The sequence below is a fragment of the Cyprinus carpio genome, chromosome B22 (assembly GCF_018340385.1).
Source record: "Cyprinus carpio isolate SPL01 chromosome B22, ASM1834038v1, whole genome shotgun sequence".
NCBI classification, from domain to species: domain Eukaryota; kingdom Metazoa; phylum Chordata; class Actinopteri; order Cypriniformes; family Cyprinidae; genus Cyprinus; species Cyprinus carpio.
Window position 1 is genome coordinate 489,372 of NC_056618.1, and position 20,489 is coordinate 509,860.

Genomic DNA, 20,489 nt, shown 5'->3' on the forward strand with positions numbered 1-20,489 from the left:
ATGAGATTATACATTCTTATATGAATACAAATTAACAAATAAGAACACAGCTAATTTATAAACTAAATGGTTTCTGCCACTAAAAACTGTCTTAAAAGCCAGAAGTGAATATAATTGTGACACTTTAGTATATGTGAGCACAGCTGGACTGCACTGATCGAAGGGTGTTCAAGCTTCTTTGGGGGAGGATCCACGCACACACACACACACACACACACACACACACACTAGTTAGTATCACACTTCTGTCAAGTCAAAACAGTCTGTTGTCAGGAATTTCAGTGTTATAATCGCAGAGTGGATATTAAAAATGTCAAATAAAATGTTTTATGCTGTCATTTTGTTCTGCTTGCAACTTGTTGGTAAGTTATACTTTCTTTTAAAAAAGGATTTTGTTGCTTTTTTTATACAAGGTGGATTTTCACTTGCTCTTATTACACATGTAAAAGTAGTCTTAAATTCAGTAGGCATATTATAACTGATTAATTCGTTCATTTTCCAAAACCACACTTGACACATATCTTTCTCTAGTGTTCATTTCTCATTTGTTTTAGCTCAATTTAGTCATCTTCTGGGCGCTGCTCATGCGGCATCTGGTAGGGCTGTGTGTATGTGTATTAAGTGTTATTTGTAAATGTGAAGCACCACCACAGTCTAAATGAATTGCCCCAAGGGAATTAATAAAGCTCTAAACTACACTAAATCATGCAACTTCATTCATTATTATTAATTTCATTTATTGGCTCACATATAATCTTATATGTCAGTTGATGTGTTTCTGTTGTCACATGTTTTGTGTTTGTGCTGCTGTTCTCTGTTTGTCATCTACACTTTATAATTACTACAAACCAGTGATCTTGAGTAAATAAAGGCAATTAGCCTTAATATGTGACCAGTTCTTTGTTCTCCAGTGTTTGCTGATACAGATGAAGTGGAGTCAGTGTCAGTGCTGGAGGGAGATTCAGTCACTCTACACTCTGGTCTCACTGACATGATGGATGATCTGATTCTGTGGAGGTTTGGATCTGAAAACACTTTAATAGCTCAAAATCAATGTAATGGCCGACAGCATGGTTGTATATGATGATGTTCTTGATGAGAGATTCAGAGACAGACTGAAGGTGGACAATCAAACTGGATCTCTGATCATCACAAACACCAGAACTGAGCACACTGGACTCTATCAACTACAGTGATGCACTGTGAGCAAGAGATTCACTCTCACTGTCTATGGTGAGTTAAATTTTGGTTTCTTTTTCTTTTCTTTTGCTATTCACCTTATCCATATGCCCATGATCTTGCTGAAAGTCACCAGAAGTTACCTGCTGTAATGGTTATTTTTTTACAAACCTTTAGCTGAAAGCCACCAGAAGTTACCTGCTGTAATAGTTATTTTTATGAACCTTTACAATGTCACCTGACATTACCTGCTGTGCATAGTTTTTTTTTTTATCTTAGTTTGATCATTTTTTTATCTTTAATCTCTGATTTGAAGGAATAAGCAAGTCCAAGTTTGCAAGTTAATTCCATCTTGGTTTATTACATATGGAAATTAAACGGTGAAATTTTACAGGATGGTCAGTAGAAAGTGTCTCTTGCTTCCTGAAAACAACAAACACTGATCAACAAATCACTAATGATTTTATACATGAAAACAACAAACACTGATCAACTAAAACACAACTGTCTCTTGTTTAACACAACTGATTTAAAACAACTTATTTAATATAGTTACAGTCTTCACCCACACCCTCTACATCCCACCCCAATTACCTAATATCCTATCCTTAACCCTAATTATTCTCATTCCTGCTTACTTACAAAGCTGCAAGTATCTTGTGGAAAGCAGCAGGTGGCCTGCCTGAAACTTATCTGACACGAGGAAGCATATACTTAAAGTAAAATGTTTTTAGTCTAGCTACAGTCTTGGCACAGAAATGCTCATTGTATGGGACATGTAGCAGAACTTGCTGTGATGGAACCCAGATGAGCAGCTTACAGGCCCTCAGCCCTGTACAGAACATGGCAAACTTAAAATACATTACAAAGCTTTCATAGTTGTCTTATTTCAGAATCATTCATTATTATTACACTTGATGTTTACCTACCTTATTCATTGATTAGACTTAATGTGACACTCAGTGTACACCTACCAAATCTTACCTTTACCTTACATTTTGCATATACACTGTGCAGAATTACTAGGCAAGTTGATTTTCTTATCATATTTTTTGGTATATTTTACCAATTCCAACCCACATCAATCTTAATAACTATTCATTTTGTATTTGATCTTTTATAAGTGATATATAATCTTTTTTGGCTCATTTTATCTGTAAAAGAAAATCTGCCTAATAATAATGCACACTTGAATATAAGGCGTTTTTCACTTCCAAGGTTCAGCCTCCTGCTTTTCTAATGTGTAATTTATAAATGTTCACTCACCTTACTCCACTGTACAATTAAGTTATTAGACAAAATACTAAGTCTGATGATGATCATCAAGTCAGCGGCTGTGTATGTCACAAACACGTTAATATACTTTTAAACATTTATAACTTAGTGAACACAAAAAAAACTAACCAGCACTCATGCTGAGAGGTTTAGACTGCTCGACTGGCTGGGTGCACGTTCGTTCTAACATTACCCACGTTAACAGCGACGATGGATGGGACAATTTGAGACCATTTGATAGTCTTAAGAAATTTTCATTGTGCTCCCAATTTATAACATTTACGGTATTAACGTTCTTTGTCATTTCACCACAGTTACAGCTAGCTATAAACCCTCTTACAACTACTGAACTAGTTACCGGACGTGCCGTATCAGTTTAGCGGAAGTCGGATGACAAAAGGCGGAAATGCGAAGTATTAAAAGTGGGCGGGGCGGAATAAGGTGAATAGGGATATGAGAAGTATTAAAAGTGGGCGGGATTTTTCAATATTGGAATTGTAAAACTTGAGATACACACTCATTTTTGACTTCTCATCCTTCTGAACTCTGAAATTCTAAAACTGCAATAGACACAATCGCTGAATGACATCACAAACTCTCAATCAACAGCTAGTATGAATTATTCAAATCTTTTTCAGCTTGCCTGCCTGTTCCTGTCATTAGAAGTAACTCTTCACAATGTTCATCATCATCAAACTTTTTCACAATGTTCTTTACATCATCACAGCAGAATTGTTCATTGTTGTGTTCAGTGGTGAATGTGAGTCATGTGACTATCTCCTGGTACAAAGGAAAACAGTTTATTGTCCAGCATCAGTGTGTCTGATCTCAGCATCAGTCTCTCTCTACCTCTGGAGGTGGAATATCAGGATAAAAACAGCTACAGCTGTGTGCTCAACAATCCCATCAGCAACCAGACCACACATCTGAACATCACTCAACTCTGTCACACATGTTCAGGTACAGCAGAGCTGATATATGTGTTTTTTTACTATAATCTCTGTATTTATTTTTTTTTTTTTTAAATATAGATTGACATTATGGTCTCTCTAGACTTAATACAGCCTCCTTCAGTTCCTCCATTCTCTGGCTATCTGATAGTGCTGGTTTCTGCTGTTGTTGTTGGATCTCTGTTGATTGTAGCTGCAGTCAGAATTTTCTACATCTGCAGGAAACATAGAAAAACTGATCAAGAAGGTAAGTGTTACCTACTGCTTTTAACTGTAATAACAAGTAATACTTGTAACACATTGATTAAAGTATAAATTACAGTCATATTCAGAATTTTTTTTCATATCTATAAAATTATACTTAACAAAGCCCTTTAATCATCTCAGTCATAAAAAAAATGTATTCATCATTTCTCAAACTGCATCAAAATCAATTATAAAACAACTTTCTCTACACATTATGATCCTAAACTTACCTGCGTAAAAATACTTTCCTCAGCATATTTCAATTATTAAGGAAAATAACTCTAGTTAGGATTGAGTTCTCTTTTAATGCATCTGTTTTCATTGAAACAGTTCAGGCTTGTGAAGAGGAGATCACTTATGCTGATACAACATTCTACAAAAGAAAAGCGCAGAAACCGGTAAAAATCATTTATTCCTATTTTATGTTTTTATGTCACTGCAGATTTATGTGAATGCACTGTGCTTGTATGTGACAGACCATGAAACAAATGACCTCTGCTGTAGGTCATTTCTGCTGGAGTATGTTTTTAAAGCAACTGAAAAACTCTGAAAGAGTCCAGGATCTGTAAACATTACCATTGACACTATACAGAATTTTACATTTTAAAAAAGTGAGTAAAAACATATATTTTCAAGAAATTCCTGTGTTACACTGTGGTTTCACAAGAAAACCAAAGTCTACAGGAATTGAAAGTGACAAATGCACATACTGCATGAGAACATGTTTAAGAGTGAGACAGAAACATAATTTTTTTTATTTTTTTTTTTTTTAATTCAAAGTTAAACTAGCTTGACAAGTCTGCAACACTGTCCAACTATTTATTTTAGCTGTACGAAAACAGTCCATTATGCTGCTTGATACCACAAACTGGTATCAAACATTTTAATTCAGAAGATTTTATTCAATCTTTTTTTTTACAGAATGTTAAAGAGGAGGAGGATGTGGTGTATGCAGGTGTCGTCACTAGAAGATGATCGAGCTGAGTGATCATTTCCGGAAGTTCCTGCAACACCCCACAGTTTCTGAGTCTATGATTGAGTTTTGGGATTGGTTAGATTAAATTAGCACTCCATTAGCAACAAATGCAAATAAAAATTGGCAAAATGTTGAAAACCACAGGGAGATCTTAAAACTGCTCTCTTGTTGACAAGAAAGGTTGTTCCCCCTGGGTGCATTTTGTCAAGTGACCAGATATCCTGCGCTCAGTGAATAAGGAGCAGTAAACACCTGTCTGCTCAGTTCATGGCAGAGCTTGGGATGCCAGACCAAAATTAAGAACCACTGGCTAAAACAATAAGGAAACCACATTTCCTCATTGTTTTAGCCAGTGTTTCTCAATATATGGTAGTGATCAGATGTGCCAAGGATCCTGGAGTTCAACATCTTTAGAGGCCCCTGGCAGTTTGAGGCTCTGGCCCCACTAACAAACTCGGTTTGTGAGCCAAAATGAAACCTGCTGTGGTCTGAATAAATTATTTCTGTACAAAGGTCTGCAGGAGCTTGTGCCTATTACTGGACACCTGTGGTTGATGTCAGTTTGTGCATGTTTGTCTTGATGCGTCAATAGCTTGTGGTTTAAGGGTGTGTTTTCTTTTTCCATTCCCGTCTGTATGATGTTCACAGTTTGACTTCTGCTTTACAAAAAAAAAAAAACAGTTTACTCAAATACTGAGATAATAAATGTTGATGTTTGACCAAAAAAAGATCTGCTAAGGGTGCTGTGTTTAGAGGTAACTTAACTCAAACCGTTTGAGTAAACAGATATCCTTAAAAACCTGACAAGTTAGGTTTACTCAAACCGTTTGAGGAAACCGATTGCCTTAAACCATGTAAGTTTTTAAAACTAACACACTGTAAAACCCGACAAGTAACTTAACTCAAACCTTTTGTGTAAACAAATATCCTTAAAAACATGACAAGTTGGGTTTACTCAAACCGTTTGAGGAAACCGATTGCCTTAAACCATTTAAGTGTTAAAACTTAACAGTTATGAGTACTCTGAACTTAATTCAGTTGAGTTCACTGAAAGAAGATATACATTGCAATTAAGTAATTAAGTGATTAATTGAGTGATAATTGAGCATTAGTGATGAACACCTGCTGTTAACAAACAGAATTACTGAAGAAAAGAGAAATACAAGAACTCCAACTGACTTCAGACACAGCCTTAGATAGAATAAACTGAAATAAAATACATTAAATCTCTCAAGTTCTGATTAAACAACCCCACAAACAGCATCACCAGCTCCACTTATTAATAACCAGACTCACTTTATTTCTGTCAGACGTCTACAGAAGATCTGATTGAGAATTAACTAAGGTTTAGATGTTGATTTTTTGTTTTCATTTGAAGTAACCATGTTAGAGATCAGTGGTTGCTTTAGTTGGGCTCTTGACCCTTGATTTCTGTCTTAGTTTTTTATTTGGCTGTTGTAACCGTTTGTTGTAACTCAAAAGCCCAGAGGAAATATCATCTGGTGTTATACACACACTCACACTCTTAGAAGCTGCTTTTATCCAAAGCAACTTATAGTTCATTCAGGTTAGCATTTTTTTTTATCTAACCTGTACCTAGATGCTGGTTGTTATACGGTGTATTGATGATAATCATTGTTTATTGAACTGTTTGGAGTCTAATCTTTGATGAAACAGGTGTTGTGTAATTAATTGGATTGATTAAAGTAAAAGTGATTCTAAGAGCCAGTGGTTTTGTGATAATCAGTTAATATGAAGAACTTTCCAAACAGTTTGGTTTTCTTTGGTGTCACTTAGTCACACACAGACATCAATAATCCATAGAAGACCAAACTGTTTGGAAAGTCCTTTATATTAACTGATTATGAAAGGAACACTGACTTTTCGAATGGCTTTCATTGTAATCAACTGAACAAACTATAGAACACCTATTTAGTAAGATTTTGATCTCTGAACAGCTCCATAATTGATGATTATTATCACCAATATGCTGTATAACAACCAATACCTGATCATATTTTCTCTGGGTTTTCTGAGTTATAACAAACATGTTTCAAAAACACATGGTTACAACAACCAGAAAAAAATACTAAGACAGAAGTCAAGGGTCAAGAGCCCAACTAAAGCAAACACTGATCTCTAACATGGTTACTTCAAATGAAACAATAAATCAACATCTAAACCTTAGTTAATTCTCAATAAGATCTTCTGTAGACGTCTGACAGAAATAAAGTCAGTCTGGTTACTAATAAGTGGAGCTGGTGATGCTGTTTGTTAACAGCAGCTGTTCATCACTAAAGCTCAATCAGCACTTAATTAATCACTTGATTACATAATTGCAAAGTTTTAATACTTACATGGTTTTAAGTAAAGGCAATCTGTTTACTCAAACGGTTTTGAGTTACTGTGACTTGTCAGGTTTTACAGTGTTTTGAAAAAAAAGATATGTGGTTTGACCAAAAAAAGATCTGCTAACAAACATTGATATTACTGTGAAATATGAAAAGATCACAGATAAATTGGTTATTTTCAGGTCTAACAAGATTTAGCAGGAGTTATTTTTATAGCACACTTTTTTTTTTCTTCATTTATTCCCAAAACGACTCTCCAAAACTGACAATGTATGACTTGATGTTGTGGTTATTGATCCTTTCTTTTATTTTCATCCGTTTTCATGAGTAAATAAGAAGAAATAGCATAACACGCAAACTATACTTTTTAGTAGAATAACAGTGCTACAGTACAAAAGGCACATCACAAAAACTTTTCTCAAAATAATAGACTGTTGAAGACTGTTATCTGTTCTGTGAGAGATGAGTTTGGCTCAAAGTGTAAAAAATAAAATCAAGCGAAGTGCAAATGTAAACACCATTTTTCTTAGATGTTACTGCATTTTGTCTTTGTAAGCATGTAGCATGAAACTTGATTCATAATGCAATGTGATTACTTACTGTACTCCTTCAGACCCAGGTCGAACACAAATAACCAAATCTATTTTATGATTTTCAAAAAAAAAAAAAACAACAACAGTGATTTTGTACATCTACAGCTACAATAAAACTATAAATGAATGACCGTCAAGGTGCTTTTGCCCACGTAATGTGTAGTTACAACATCTAACTGCAGGGTCCAACAGAACATGTCAACCAGACAGACCTCGACCCTTAAGAAATACAACTTACTGAAAAGTGTGCATAGGCTGCTATACTTTATGCAATATGAACTAAAATTGTGCATAGTACTTTATGCAATATGATGGCCTTCCTGAATGCTCTAAACCAGCTCATCGCTGAGTCGCTGACAGGTCCAGATATTTAACATGCTAAATATTTTGGCATCAGCGAAATATTTCATAAATATTAAAAATATGTATTTATTTAATATTTAATAAATAAATATTTCAGGCATCAGCAATGAATCTGCCCTTCTCTCAGATTGCATCTTTGACGACACACACATTATGCGGTTGTTACATCAAAGTCTACTGATCTGTCTCCGATATTGGGCATTTGCCAGAGATTTCTACAAAACTGTCAGCAAGTGGAGTGAAAATCAGAGCTAAAGTTGTTAAAGTGCATAACCAGCATTAGCTTAGGGCTCTGTCAGGGGAGGATTTAGTGATTTGGGGGCCTCAGGCAAAATACGGAATGGGGCCCTACACAATTTCACACATTTACAACCTTGAGGTTCCTTTCAATGTTATGATGCTCGCTGCTGCACAACCGTGTGTCCCATAGTTGTATCCAATCTTTTAGATTTTACATGAACACATTTATAAATTAAAGATTTCTTAAATATTGTAGATCCCTTGTTCACGTTTAAACCGGTTATAATAGTATTAGGAGTAGGTTGGACACTAGGTGATGCTTTAGGGCAATTTTCACTATGCAATTGTCTACACAACACAAGGCTGTGTAATTCTAAACTTTAGAATATTTTAAACTACACATTTCAATTAAACTGAAGGAAATTATACATTTACATGCTTAAGGGTTATTTCAACCAAACATGAAGTGTGCCTGTGTGGAAAGTGACTGTGCATGGTCCTTCTTGGGTCCGTCACAAAAAAATGAGTGAGCACCATTTAATTATTATTTTTTTATTAAATAGGCCCAATATAATATGCCCTGTTGATTAGTATTAAATTATAGCTCTAAGTTTTATTTTTATTTTTCTGGATTCAGTTTATTTATTTATTTATTTATCTATTTATTTATCTATTTTTTATTTATTTATTTATTCAGTTTTAATCTTTCTGGATGATCATATGAAAAACAATTAATTAAATTCATGAAACTTGTTTAATTTAACTGCAATTTAGGCCAATTAAAAGTAAAATAAATAAATAAAAAATAAATATGGTTTAATCAAAAACATATCTAATTAATTGATTCATAAAAATTCAATTTATTAATTTGTATACAATAATAGAGCGCTATGAAATTTTTATTAAAAAAAAGGGGGGGGGGTATGGTTCTTCGACTTTCTTCTTTTGTTTATTGGTGGTTGGCATACCAGCATTTAGGTGCACTACCGCCACCAACTGAACTGTAGTGTGAAACAGCAACGCAGAAGGACTACTCTTACTAAATAATAATAATAATAATAATAATAATAATAATAATAATAATAATAATAATAATAATAATAATTACATAATCTAGATACATAAATACTAACAATTATAACTAAACACATAAATAAAACTCATTAATTGCTTAATTATATTCTCAAATATAATCTTGTTGCTTTTATACAGTGCAACACTTCATCTTTAATACCTTGTTTTCTTGCCAACAGATTTTTTTTATGACATGTCTTGGATTCCTTATTCCTTTCATTTTCATACTCTGTACAATATAATTCCACGCATACCTACTAAAAAAAAAAAAGGTTTTAAGAAAACAAGCAAGCAAGTCTAAAAATATTCTGAAAACAAACAAACAGACAGCAACATTATGCAAATTTCAGTCAAATAATGCCCATGGTAAAATCTGTGATAGGCAATACTTAACTAAAACCTTTCTTCCTTTATCATCGGTGGTATTGTTTGCATTTTAACAGACGAATGGCGTCATCTGGTGGGTATTTAAGGACCAGCAGCTAAAGGCTTTATAGCACTGTGAGCTCAACCACAGAATCCTATTGATGCTTGTTCCTTCTAGATCACATAACAGTACACAACAGTCATATCATACTGGATTGCAAAATATCGCACACATTTAATCTGAATAGATTTAGCGACTTCTTTCCAAAAAAAAAGACTAAAACCTTATTTAGTCTCCGAGACTCGCCAGTAATGCCGCACGAGCGCGAGGTCTCTTTCCCAGCGCGCGCACACCTCTCTCTTCGTCTGATCTGTTCAGCTCGCGCCTGAGAGGAGCAGCGCTTTAGGTTAAACAAGATATTCTGTCACTACTAACTCTATTTTACATGCAAATATAGCCGAAATCACAGCACAGTCATTGTCTTTATCTTATGTGTATTTGATTTCATTAGACGACGTCATGATTATGAATCAAGATTTTTTGCAGATTAACATCTAACTGGGAGATGGTAGTCTTAATGGGCCGCTTTCAGTCACTATTTCATATTCATCCCGCTGTCTTACAGAAACAGAAAAATATAACAGCGAAAACAGTTTTATTGAGAATTTTCTGCATTAAAATACAGTTTGTGAACAGTATCAAATGTATTTTGTAAGTGGAATGCATGCAAATGCAATGTAAATGGTTATTAACTGTTTATAAGGAAATGTCAGCGTTTTTGGCAGTAGCATGTGTACAGTACATCGTCTAATAATTGGTCTTCAGTGTTACTCTTTGAGTGAAAAGCCTATGGATAATTTACGGGGATGCATAAAAAGAAAAAAACTTGCAAGCACAACCATGTGTAACGAGTTATAGTGAATACAGTTTGAATGTACTTTGGTGAACAGAAGTGAAAGTGTCCTGAGCCTTATTACACACAACGCAGATGATGGTAGCAGTGGTCAGCAAAGGACCGGCTACATTGGTGCCGTGACCCGGATGAAGATTTGCTTCAGGATCTACGTCAGTCAGGTCACCGAGGGACGCTGCTTTGAGGTTCACGGTTTTGTGAGTGAAGAAAAGTGAGAGTACAAAACGTGGGATTTTCCATATTGACTGGTGCATTTCCTCATTAAATGATTATTATTTTCAGGCTGATATTTTCTGATAGTTTATTCTATTTGGACATTTATCTTCTGTTGGATTTATTTTGTGTATGAAACTGAACATGGCATTTAGTTTAAACGGAGATGAATTTGATGAAACAATGAATGGGTTGGGTCTTGGTAGAGGGAGAATATTTGGTGAAACTCCAGTCGCTTCAATTGAAAGGGAGAGTAGAGTGAACAGAATGCCTCATGTGTTGTGCTCCACACGTGTAACTGATAATGTTCCCAATCCAACAGCTGACACTTTGCCCTTAGCTGTTCCAGACATAAATGATCCAAACTGGCAAGGGTTGATAGCACATATTGCTCAACAAGTTGGTCAGACAATGTTAGCATCTCAAAGGGAAGCTAGTTATGGGGAAGGAGAGAATAGAGGTGCACAAACACAGGGGTTAGATACCACCAAGACATTCTCAGATATACCTTCACTTAACTTGACTGGAGTGAGATTGGTCATGCAGTCAGACGCAAAAGAGCCCCCAATCTACCGTGGTGATTCGTCGGACAAGCTTGGAGTGCATGAATGGGAGGAGCTGATGGACACATATCTGCGAAAGAGAGGAATACCATTAGCAGAGCATCATCAAGAGATTTTAAGCAGATTGATGGGTAAAGCTAAAGATGTTGTCAGAGTTACCCTTCGCTGTAATTCAGCTTTAAACCCAGTTGAGAACCCAAAGGTTATCATGGACATTCTGAAACAACATTTTATTGATGTCAATTATTCATGTATGCCCTTGGCTGACTTCTATGGCACTGTTCCATTAACAGGAGAAGGTTCTGTTGAGTATTGGGTGCAGTTGAATAAAGCAGTGGATCTTGCGGAAGAAGCATTAAAAAGACTTGGACGAATGGAGGATCCGTGTCAAGAAGCGGCCATGATGTTCGTGAAGTACTGTCCTGACTCCACTCTAGCTTCAGTGTTCCATTTCAAAGCTCCAGAAAAACGGACTGCACAGGAGATACAAGAACAGCTTGACAGGTACCAAACAGAGTTGAAAGAGCAGATGTCGACGAAGTGGAAGTGTCATATTACTTCAAGACATGTCACTACTCATGTTCAGACGTCACATAAGGTTGATGAAGTTGATGTTGGCTCTTCAATAGAGCCAGGTGAGTGTAGTCGAATCAGCACTGCACACACTATAGATAATGATGACAATTGTATGAGAACTCTGATTAATTTTCTTGATTGTGCTTTGTCTCAGAATGTCCAAATGCCATCTCACCAGCCCCAAGGCAAGCTCTGTAGAGTATGCAGATCTCCAGATCACTCCACTGTAACGCATTGCATGCGAGAACATCTGTGTTTTGCGTGCTTCCAGCCTGGGCATAGTAAGAGAGACTGTACAAGTGACAGGTCGAGACCTGGTCCGGCACCATTCAGGGGCTCTTCAGGTTTAAACTAGATGGCTCACGTTTGGAAGGGGGATGCTCGGGCACAAGCGAAGAACCCCTAGAGAGTGTTGATCTCCATCACTTATATGAAAATGCATGTACACAGGCTCCCACTGGAACCAAAGTGATAGCACAAAATGTCCAGGCAGTTGAGGCATTCGATGAATTGTTCTATGCGCCAGTCAGTGTAAATAATGTGTTTCCAATGAAGGGAATGCTTGATACAGGGTCCATGGCCTGCACCTTTAGTGACAAAGCAGAAAAGAGGATGATAAGTGAGAATGTATTGCCTCCACCCACACTTCTTCAACAGGAAGTCATTCTAGTAGGATGCGGAGGTAAAGTTACAAGGCCAAAGTGTATGTATGAGGTTGAATTGAAAATTTTTGGGGAGAGCTGCCTAGTGCCTATTCTTGTTGTACCCGGCCAGCGGGATGATCTAATCATTGGCACAAATGTCATCAAATTCCTCGCACATCGCATGAAAGGTGATAGTGATTATTGGCAACTTGTTTCTAATCAGACAGTGGAGCCGATGGCTGGATGTGAGCAGTTCCTTGATGTTATGGCTAACACTTGTCGGTGGAAGGGCTCAGAGTTGCCAGACAAGGTGGGAACCATCAAGCTACAGCAGTGTGTCACTCTTTTAGCAAGACAGGAGCACCTTGTCTGGGGAAAGTTGCCAAAAAATGTCCCCATGTCACCAGGAAGCACAGTTGTAGTGGAAACAAAGACTTCAAGGTCTGTGTCACGAGACATCATGATCGGGTGAGTTGTCACGCCGTTATGGGGTGATCGCTGGGTTCCCATAAAATTCACCAACGTCTCTGACAAGCCAATTACTCTCAAGAGAAATCACAAATTGGCAGATGTATCGCCATGTATCGCCATGGAGGATTCTGAACTTTTCCAGGGATTGAGTCGAACTGAGGTGTTTGAGAAGGAGAGTCAGTGCTTACCTAATCCATATTCTGATTTCAGACAGCGACTGGAAACTGTTGGTCTTGCTGATCTTGACATCCAGTCTTGTTCTGTCAACCATGAGACAAAAGAGAAGTTAGTCCAATTACTGGATAGATACAATGATGTGTTTTCCAGGCATGCTTTGGACTGTGGAGAAGTAAAGGACTTTGTTCACCACATTCGGCTAATGGATGAGCGTCCATTCGGACTCCCTTATTGTAGAGTGCCACCTGCACACTACCAAAAGTTGTGTCAGGTTCTGTCCCAGATGGAAGAACAAGGGATAATTAGGAAGTCTGTAAGTGAATATGCTTCCCCGTTAGTCCTAGTGTGGAAGAAGGATGGCAGTCTGAGGATATGCACGGATTTTAGATGGTTAAATGCAAGAACGATAAAGGATGCACACCCACTTCCACACCAGTCTGACTGTTTAGCTGCTCTGGGCGGAAACACACTTTTTAGCACCATGGACCTGACATCAGGATTTTATAACATACCCATGGCCGAAGAGGACAAGAAATATACTGCGTTCACGACTCCTGTAGGGCTGCACGAGTATAATAGGATGCCGCAAGGGCTATGCAACAGCCCAGCCTCCTTTATGCGGATGATGGTAAGCATCTTTGGAGACTTAAACTTCAGCTGCTTGTTATGTTATCTCAATGATCTGCTGATGTTCGCTCCAAGTGAACAAAAGGCATTGGAAAGGCTGGAGATCGTGTTCAGTTGTCTGAGGCAGTACAACCTTAAGTTGAGCCCTAAGAAATGTCATCTGCTGAGAACCTCTGTAAAGTTCCTAGGTCACATCATAGACAGGGACGGAGTTTCTGTAGATCCTGCTAAAGTTGAGGTAATCTCGAAGCTCTCCAAATTTGATCTGATGGAAAACGACAGATGTACCCCATCAGTACAAAGAATTAAATCAGTCCTTGGTATGATTCTTTATTACCAACATTTCATTCCTGGATGTTCTTCTTTGGCAAAGCCACTCTTTGCTCTCACGGCTGGGCAGAGAAGGAAGAAAAGAATTAAGGGAGATTTTAAAGCAGGAACTTATAGGAAGCTCAAACCCACGGATTGGACGAAGGAATGCGATCATGCCTTATTTAGTCTCAAGGAGAATTTGCTAAAAAAGTGTGGTTCTGGCACACCCTGACTTCACTCGACCTCTGATTCTTGCAATCGATGCTTCGTTAGACGGTTTGGGAGCTGTATTATCTCAGGTGCCTGCAGGCGAAGAGAGAGCTCGCCAATCGCATTCGCAAGCAAGACCCTGAGCAAATCACAGAGGAACTATCCAGTTCATAAGCTTGAGTTTCTGGCACTTAAATGGAGCGTGTGTGAGAAATTTAGCCATTGGTTGAAAGGCCAAACATTTACTGTCTGGACAGACAACAGTCCGCTCACATATGTTATGTCCAAGGCAAAACTCGATGCTTGTGAGCAACGTTGGGTGTCCAAACTGGCAGCTTACACTTTTGAGCTGAAGCATATAGCAGGGATGAAAAACTTAGTGGCGGACGCTTTTGTCAAGACTGTGAGTGGCAGGCTAATGAGGGAGCGCTATCGTGATTTGCTTGTGGAGGCTGAAGAGGTTGATGGAAATGGAGTTCGAGACGCTTTTCGTCAAGGTGCTCAGAACTTACAGATCTGCCCTCAGTCCTGTCTTGCCTCCCCCTTTGACAGCACCACTGTCAAAGCCTGTTTAAGTTTACATGATCAGTGGGAAGAAACATCAAAAGCAAGAGCTGTGCAGATATTTCAGTCTTATCAAGATCTAGTACCAGCTGGTGCTGATACCATTCCTATGATTGCTGTGAATGAAATCAGGGACTTGCAGGATGCTGATTTGGTCATTTCAAAAGTTATGTCCTTTATGAATTTGAAGCGTCAACCATCAAGACGAGAAAGGGCCAATATGAATTCCAGAACATTATCTCTTTTCAGGCAATGGGATAAACTTAAGATTGTAGATGGAATACTGTACCGAGTCACACAAGATCCACACAGTAAACATAAGAGGTATCAGTTGGTCTTACCTTCCAGCCTCAAGGACCAAGCTTTGACAGGATTACATGACTTGGCAGGCCACCAAGGGCAAGCGAGGACCACCCATCTCGCCTGCCAATTATTCTTTTGGCCAGGAATGGGGCATGATATTTGTAAATACATCAAGTGCTGCCAAAGGTGCATCCTAGCCAAGGCTCCAGAACCATCCGCGATGGCCCCACTTGAAAATATTAAGACGTCCATGCCCATGGAGGTATGTCTGGATTTCTAGACTGCGGAGGATGGGAAAAAGTGTTCCCTTGATGTGCTCGTTATGACGGACCATTTCACGAAGTTGGCTCACGCCTTCCCTTGTGCAAATCAGTCAGCGAAACAAGTCGCAAGGAAATTGTGGGACCGTGTATTCTGTGTGTACGGTTTCCCGAGTCGCATCCACACAGACCAGGGAGCCAACTTTGAGAGTGCCCTTCTAACAGAGCTTTTCAAACTGTCAGGAGTCGCCAAGTCTCACACCACTGCATACCACCCCATGGGAAATGGGGGGGGGTAGAGAGGTTTAATCGAACCTTGGGAAGTATGCTCCGAACTCTGCCCCTAAAAGAGAAGCACAAGTGGCCAGGGCAAATTCAGACGTTGACCTTTGCCTACAACGCTACAGTCCATGAAACAACAGGGTACGCTCCTTTCCAGCTTATGTTTGGTCGCATACCAAGATTGCCAGTGGACGTTATGTTCAGACAGGTACTACGTGACTCTGTAGTTGTTGATCATGGTACTTACCTGAAGTCGTTGATGTCGTACCTCCATGAAGCGGCTGAGATCGCACGGCGACATTCTGAAAAAGAGCAGAGGAAACAGGCAAACGGTTACAACAAGAAAGTCAGAGGGACATGTCTGGATATTGGGGATCGTGTGCTAGTAGCGAATAAAGGAGAAAGAGGAAAGAGGAAACTAGCAGATAAGTGGGACCCTGTAGTGTACACCGTAGTGGACAGGAACCTGCAAATGCACAATTACAAACTCAAGGATGAGAAAGGGAATGTGAGGATAGTGCACAGGAATTTGATGTTGGACATTAGTTTTCTACCTGTTGAGTCACCTGATGAGGAAGAACTTCGAGGAGGAAAGCTGCAGGAGAGTCAGAGGATGAGACCTGTAGTGCTAGGAGCGAGTTCGGTGTCGAAAACGTCGATCCACCAGATCTTGAGGAAAGAACCATGAGATGGGTTAACCAAGAGTCTGAAAGCCCTCTAGTCCAGAACTTTGATGTTGAGGAAGCCATGGGCACAGACCATAACATTCTGGATAGAAAAGAGTCCAGTGATCAGCTGCACACTAAAGAGAATAGTAGCGGGGATCTTCCTTAGAGTGAAGCTGAAACCAGTCCAACATCTCTTGATGTTAACCTTGGCTGTGACATGGAAACACATACATTAGTTCAGACTGACATTCAAACTGACACTGACACCCAAGTTCCAGTTCCTGATGTTCAGGGTGTCAGAACAAGGGCAGGTAGAGTTCTTAAGAAAGTGAACGGATTAATTGAGTCAATGGTTCAGAAGCCTTTTAACCTTCAAGGTGTAGGAAATCATTTGAAAAGGAGATCTGGGTCATTTCTTTCTCTGTTTTAAGGAGTAATCTATTGTATTTTGTTTTGTGTGATGAAGAGACATATTGACTCCAAACAAGAGATTCAAGGGTCAGGTCATATTATGGTGTACCAGGCATCTTAATGTTCCAAGATGATCTTAGGCTTGATCACCCTGAGGTTTTTCTTGACCCATTAGTGGGTAACTCACAAGTTGAATTAATGAATGGTTCATTGTGAACCTGTACCAGGTGATTTGAATACAGTGCAGATTTTAATGAAATCAGGAAGGGGTGAATGTAACGAGTTATAGTGAATATAGTTTGAATGTGACACATTGTTTTTTCACTAAAATTATTTTATTGTATTATGGGGTTATTTGTTATTGTATTACTGATTTATTTCTATTTTTCTTTGAGCAATATTTGTCGATGCTGCTGTTAACTGTTTAGAGACTTTTATTTTGAAAATTTCTGTTGGCGCGCTACTGACGCCATTTTCAAGTGAGTGCGCGCTTCTCGTCAGTTCGCATTATATATGCTGGTGAGAGGTAAGCGTTTGTCAGAGCTCTTCATTTTATGGGTGAATTAAGTTTGCAAAGTGTATAAATTGACTAAATATTCTATTATAAGTACTCCTGAGACTGTATGCAGTGTTCTGTTGTAAGTTTTATGCGTGAGTGGATTAAGAATATGAAGTTATATCATGTGGGCCGTATGATATGCTATTGGCATGGTTTTGAGTCATTAATTAGCTAACAAATATTATATCATACAGGAATGTTTTTGGAATGCCCAAGAGAGAGAAAGATATGAACTTTATTCATGTTAATCCACAGGTATTTTACTCTTATTGTTTATTTTCTATACTCTTGTACTACTTTAATATTATGTTTCAGTGTTAATGGTCTCTTTCTCAATTGTTAAACTCAATTGTTAAAGTGGAGTTCGCATTATATATGCTGGTGAGAGGAATGTTTTTGGAATGCCCAAGAGAGAGAAAGATATGAACTTTATTCATGTTAATCCACAGAGAGAAATTAATGCTGGGCGTGGCTGTCAATAAATCCCCTTTGGAGAACAGAAGTGAAAGTGTCCTGAGCCTTATTACACACAACGCAGATGATGGTAGCAGTGGTCAGCAAAGGACCGGCTACAATTAGATGGTTGCATGTGTGAACAAATTTTCAGTCACAACTGTTTTATGCTCACTTTAAGTTGGATATATATTTTTATTTTCCTCTCTCTCTCTCACACACACACACACACACACACACACACACACACACGCACACACACACACACACACAATGTAGTGTGCCACTACATGTCCCATGAAGGTGATGCCTGTTTGAAGAAAGCCATTTGGTGGCATAGAAACCATTTTACGTGAATTGTTTAATACTTTTTCATGGTTTTCTTCAGTGTTTGAGGCATATTGAAACAGCTCTACCTAAATACTTTTCATGCTTTTATGTCGGACTAATTTCAGTTTTACCCAAAGGTATTTCTAAATCAATAGCATTATGATTAAGGGCCTTTCCACATCCTCGTTACCCTCCACACCAACATGAGCCGGCACCCATAAAAATTGAATCTGATAATGCCAGTGACTGTAACATCAAGCTTAATTTAAGGCAATTCATATCACTCGGCGGAGATCTTTGAAACGCCTCTTGGGCATGCAAGTGAAGCTATCACTTTGGATAAAGAAACATTAAATTCTCCCAAACTGTTCACTAAGCTTACGATTAAATTTCATATTTGAAATCACCAATGAAATCTAACAACAATTGTGTTATAAATGTAGTTCAGTGCTATAGACTGAATTAAGCTACAAACTCGATCATAACACACATTGTTGACAAAAAAAAACATAAAAAAAAAATCTATTGTCAAAACAACTGAATGACATTTTTCTCAGAAGAGTGGCAAAAACATCAATTCAATCATCAATTTTTGTGAAATTTGGTTGAGCTCATTATTCTGTTGCTTGACCTCTTAAATTTAGAGAGAACTATAGTTTCCAAAGTTGGAACATCACCTGTTATAATTTTCAAGGGCATATTTGTAGGGACATTATGACATGTTCCTATATCCAGTGACAACTAAATGTCACATATAGTGATTTCATTACCTGTACCACGCTACTTTGAATCATTTATCTAAGTGTTATCCCATTCTTTCTCATCGCCACCAAAGTTTTCTCAGTCCTCCAAAAGTGTTCACGCCCCTTGGGAAGAAAAGGCACAACAGACACAAAATCTGAGTATACCTTCACTTCAAATCTTTAATGTCTTACATTGGGGTATATATAAGGAAATAAGGGTGGTACAACCCTTTCAATCAATAAGATACAGATTACATATGTGTTGTATACTGTATGAGCCAAAACAACAAGTTATACTATAGGGCAAATATATGATCAGGAAATACTGGACATATAAGGAATAAAACTGGCAGTGGGACTTTTCAACTTTCAGTAAAGAACAAACTAAACCCTTAACTAAACACTGAGGTAAAGAGATATAGAGATAGAGAACAAAGAGGGGAAAAACACAAGGGGAGAGAAAGTGGGGGCAGATGAGATCACTCACACTCAAACAATAAGCAGAAACATTTGGAAGGGAGTGTACTTTTTCTAACACCAAGATTTGCAAAATTCCCTGACATTTATAGTACATTCCATTTTTTTATGACAGGATTCCACACTTTCCACATCATACAAACCTAATAATATTTTGCCGATCTCCTGACTATGAGTCACAGACCATCAGTGTTCCCGGAACCCTTCGAGATCGCTTGCACTAGAAGGATGTGTAGGCCTATTTATAGCACTAGAGCATCATGTTTTGTTCTAACCGGGAAATTCACCTTTCTAAGATCAGCTCCAACATAGCAAATGCATGCATAAGCCTAAGAAAGAGAAAATATATAAAAAAAACAACTGACAAACATACTCCAAGATTCCAGCTTTTTAATATCACATGAACATACCAAGTTTTGCTGGCCAGTCTTATTACAGTCAATACTTTAGATATAAAACAGAAATGACTTTCATTAAAACATTCATAAAAATAGGCCTAATAGCATAAGAGCTTAAAGTGTCTGTATTGACATTTACATTAACATGACATTACATTTACATTTATGTATTTGGGGATGCTTTTATCCGAAGTGACTTACACTGCATCCAATGTACAAATTCACATTTTTACCAGTTCTTGCTTTTCCTGGAAATCAAACACGACCTTGCTATTGCTGGTGCCACACTTTCTCAGATTATCAAAGAATTAAACATATTTGAGGAGTTTATCATGTGACTGTATTTTAGCTCCAACACTAAAATTACTTTTCTGAAAACATTTAAAAGAGCCTTTTTATATCCCTTAATTGATATCCCAATGGCAAACTCCATCAAATAAATCTCAGACCAAAAGACTCAAACCATCATGTGCATATGTGCGTGTGCTTTTTAATTAAGCAAAAGTCAAATGTAAAACACAAATGACTGAAAAATCCTCCCAAATATAACTCTATTATGAACAACAGTAACATAATGCTTTCTTTAGGCTAGTTTTAACTAAACCAACATATGTTGTAACATAACACAATATAGTTTATGTATGATAGTGTTGAAAAATACTGAAAATATTATTAATGCATTAGAGATGTGTTTTTTTTGAAAAATACTGAAAATATTATT

At 37.7% G+C, this 20,489-nt stretch overlaps 1 pseudogene; it reads left to right on the forward strand.

Moving 5' to 3' along the window:
* Positions 1-215: 215 nt before the first annotated feature.
* Positions 216-20,489, forward strand: part of LOC122141662 — a 33,366-nt pseudogene continuing 13,092 nt past the window's right edge.